The following is a 4,390-nucleotide window of genomic DNA, read 5'->3' on the forward strand; positions in this document are numbered from 1 at the left end:
TGGTTTGGTGGTGATGAACTCCTTTAGTTTTTTCTTGTCTTTGAAACTCTTTATCTGACCCTCAATTCTAAATGGTAGCTTTTCTAGGTAGAGCAATCTTAGTTGTAGATCCTTGCTATTTATCACTTTAAATATTTCTTGCCACTCCTTTCTGGCCTGCATAGTTTCTGTTGAGAAATCAGCTGATTGTCATATGGTTGCTCCCTGGTAGGTAACTAAGTGCTTTTCTCTTGATGCTTTTAAGATATTCAAAATCATTAATTTGATTCTCAGAATGCTCTACTCTACTGTTGAATCCCTGTAAATTATTCCTTATTTTAGTTAGTGTATGCTTAATTTCTGATTGGTCCTTTTTCATGTCTTTGATGTTCTCACTAAGGCTCTTGAAAGTCTCACTAAGTCCATTGAAGCTCTCATTAAGATCCTTGAGCAACCTATAATCATTGTTTTGAACTGTGTATCTAGTAGTTTGTTTGCTTCCATTTCATTTAGTTCTTTTTCTGGAGATTTCTTCTGTTCTTTTATTTGTGACATGTTTCTTTGTCTCTGCATTTTGGCTGCTTCCCTGAGTTTGTTTTTATATGTCTCCTGGAATTGGTAGACTGACCTTGCATAGTAGGTGTCCTGTAGGACCCAGTGGCTCAGCCTCCCTAGTCACCTGAGCTCAGCACTCTAGGTGTGTCCCTGTGTAACCTGTGTGAACAGTCTTATTGTAGTTGAGCCATGATTACTACTGGCATCACTAGAAGGAATTGGCCTCCAGGCCAATTTGCTGTGAGGACCAGATGTGACTACAGCGGAAGAGCTGCTGTGCAAGAGATACCCTTATTGAGAAGGACTTGCTTCAGTGGGGTTTTGTTGCTCACTGAGTCTGCCCCTTGAGATTATTGCTCGTGGATGTGTAGAGTTTTAATCTGGTATGGTCTGAAGCTGTCCACCAGGTTCACTGGCTCTGGGGCCTCCCAGGAGATGCAAAGACAGCCACTGCCTGGCTTCACCCAACAGGAGCTACAGAGGGATCTGTAGGTGGCTGCTACTTGTGTTGGGCTTAGAAGTGCCCAGGAAAGGCCAAGCTGTGAAGCAAGGCAGGCTGCTGATAATGACAGGTCTTGGGCCTCTTATTGTTAGGTATAGGGTATGATGAAACCGGCTGCTTGTTTGAGAGATTTTAGCAAAGTCTGAAGCCTGAGCCAGGACAGGCCATTCATATGGAAAAGCTACTGCAAATTGGGTGGGCCTGCAAATTGGGTGGGGCAAGGTCTCAGGGAACCACCAGGGTGGAGCAAACAGTGTGGGCCATGCTGATGGAAACTCAGGTATAGCGGCCAGTCAGCTCTCTGATGGGGGAGGTGTCAACATAGGAACAATGACCCTGCAAGCACCCTTATCTTGGAGAAAGCCACCCCCAAGTTCTTTCTCTAAGGCCATATAATCCAGTTCCTCCCTGTCTGTCCCTGGATCCCCTCCTTACCCCCTGACCAAGCTGCTGCCCCAGCAATGGAGTTCAGAGGGAACAAGTCTGAGTAAGTTTGTGCACTGGCACTGTAAAAGGAACTGCCTGAAACTCCAGCAGCCTCCATGTCACTCAGCCATATCCCCGCTGGTTTTTAAAGCCTGAAGTTATGGGGCCCTCTCTTCCCAGCTCTGGAACCCTGGGCTGGGGGGCTGGTGTGGGTCTGTAACTTCTTGCTCTTCACAGGATACCTACACAGCTATCTTTTCCAATTAAAAACAAGGCCACGCGTGGGTGTTGGACTAGCAAGTTCCAGGCTTCCACCCCTCCTACCAGTCTCCATGTGCTTTCTTCTTTACTTCTTTAGTTGTAGGACTTCCATTCAGCCAGTTTTCAGGCAGTTCTGAATGATGGTCGTTCTATATTTTAGTTGTAATTTTGATGTGATTGTGGAAGGCAGCGAGTACCAGTATGTACCTACACAATCATCTTGGTTCTCCTCCACTAAGGGGTCTTTCCTATTACTCCTTGTCATGCCTTTGCAGTTTCATAAAGTGGCTTTGTTTTATTTAGTTAAACAAATCTTGAGAATTAAGGGGCCTTGTGACAACCAGCAAAAAACTTAGAAAGCAGAAGCCACATTTTCTTTATCATTGTAATTAGTATACAGCATAGTGACCAGAGCTCTGGAATTAGTGTGCTTTGGTTTGTTTTGTTTTGTGGCTTTTTAAATGAAATTATAAGCAGTTAATATCTGGGATGGGGGAGTGTGACACACACATGTCTTTATTTTGAGGAGAGAGCTATTTCTAGACTGCCCAGTCTGGGTAGGTAGTGATTAATAAACTCCTAACTAGGACCGGCCAGGTGGCTCAGTTGGTTGAGCATCATCCCATACACCAAAAATGTCCCGAGGTCATTACCAATCAGGCCACATACCTATGTTGTGCTGGGTTCCATTCCTCATTGGGGCATGTATGGGAGGCACCAATTGACGTTTCTCTCTCACATTGATCTCTCTCTCTCTCTCCCATCAATAAAAAAAATAGTAAATAAGTAAAGTTCTAACTAAGAACCCTTTCCCATCTCCAAAGTATTTAATCTCTTAAGAATAAGAGGGTGAGCCCTGGCCAGTGTCGCTAAATGATTACAGTGTTGGCCTAGGCACCAAAGAGTCATAGTTTTTATTCCTGGTCAAGGGCAGGTACCTCATTTGCAGGTTCCTTCCATGGCCCACGTCTGAGCATGTGCAGAAGACAACCAATTGATTTGTCTTACATTGATGTTTCTCTCCCCCAGCTTCACTCTCTCTAACAATCCATGGAAAAGAATATATCCTCAGGGAGGATTAACATACACACAAAAGAGGTCCCAGCGTGCCCTGCGCCTCAGCCCGCCCGCTCCCTTGCTTGCTAGCGCTTTTGCTCGGCTCTCCTCGCAAATCTAAGGGGCTCTGGCCACAGCTTGTGGCTCAGGAGGGACACCCAGGCGGCCGCTCAACGGAACATTGCTGCAGTGGTGGTGGCGGCGGGAAGATGTCAGGCGAGGACCAGCTAACTATCGGCAAGGACATGGTCGTGACCAAGTATAAGATGGGGGGCAACATCGCCAACCGGGTACTTCTGTCTTTGGTGGAAGCATCCTGCTCAGGTGTGTCGGTGCTGAGCCTGTGTGAGAAAGGTGATGCCATGATTATGGAAGAGACGGGGAAAATTTTCAAGAAAGAAAAAGAAATGAAGAAAGGTATTGCCTTTCCCACCAGTATTTCAGTAAATAACTGTGTGTGTCACTTCTCCCATTTGAAAAGCGACAAGGACTATATTCTCAAGGAAGGTGACTTGGTAAAAATTGACCTTGGGGTCCATGTGGATGGCTTCATCGCTAATGAGGCTCACACTTTTGTGGCTGGTGTAGCTCAGGGGACCCAGGTGACAGGGAGGAAAGCAGGTGTCATTAAGGCAGCTCACCTTTGTGCAGAAGCTTCCCTACGCCTGGTCAAACCTGGAAACCAGAACAAACAAGTGACCGAAGCCTGGCACAAAGTTGCCCATGCATTTAATTGCCCGCCAATCGAAGGTATGCTGTCACACCAATTGAAGCAGCATGTCATCGATGGAGAGAAAACCATTATCCAGAATACCACAGACCAGCAGAAGCAGGACCATGAGAAAGCTGAATTGGAAGTACATGAAGTATATGCTGTGGATGTTCTCGTCAGCTCAGGAGAGGGCAAGGCCAAGGATGCAAGACAGCCACCATTTATAAATGAGATCCTTCTAAACAAAATGAAAACTTCACGCGCCTTCTTCAGTGAGGTTGGAAGGCGTTTTGATGCCATGCCGTTTACTTTAGAGCATTTGAAGATGAGAAGAAGGCCCGGATGGGGATGGTGGAATGCGCCAAACATGAACTGCTGCAGCCATTTGATGTTCTCCATGAGAAGGAGGGTGAATGCGTTGCCCAGTTTAAATTTACAGTTCTGCTGATGCCCAGTGGCCCCATGCGGGTAACCGGTGGTCCCTTTGAGCCTGACCTTTACAAATCTGACAAGGAGGTCCAGGATGCAGAGCTAAAGGCCCTCCTCCAGAGTTCAGCAAGTCGGAAAACCCAGAAAAAGAAAAAAAAATTAAAGGCCTCCAAGACTGCAGAGAATGCCACCAGTGGGGAAACATTAGAACAGAATGAAGCTGGGGACTGAGGTGGGTCCTATCTCTCCAGCCAGCTGCTCCTGCCTCATCCTCTTCCCACCACACCCCAAGCTCTGTGAAGTGCAGTTCGTCTTCTCCACCCAGGACCGCCAGCAGAAATTTGGAAAAAAGCAAGTGGAAAGATTTCTCTCTCCTAAATATCTTATCACTATTCCTCATGCAGTGCCAGAGATTCAAGCAACAGAAAATATTCATCATGCTCTTAAAAACTATATGGTTGCAGAGAGAT

The 4,390-nt window shown here is 46.2% G+C and overlaps 1 pseudogene across 1 annotated transcript; it reads left to right on the forward strand.

The window, feature by feature from the left end:
• Positions 1–2,988: 2,988 nt before the first annotated feature.
• Positions 2,989–4,152, forward strand: LOC102751302 (annotated as a pseudogene). Its single transcript, XR_436307.2, has one exon. The product of XR_436307.2 is annotated as a proliferation-associated protein 2G4 pseudogene (transcript).
• The last annotated feature ends 238 nt before the right edge of the window (positions 4,153–4,390 follow it).

The sequence above is a fragment of the Myotis davidii genome, unplaced genomic scaffold (assembly GCF_000327345.1).
Source record: "Myotis davidii unplaced genomic scaffold, ASM32734v1 scaffold749, whole genome shotgun sequence".
Lineage (NCBI taxonomy): Eukaryota > Metazoa > Chordata > Mammalia > Chiroptera > Vespertilionidae > Myotis > Myotis davidii.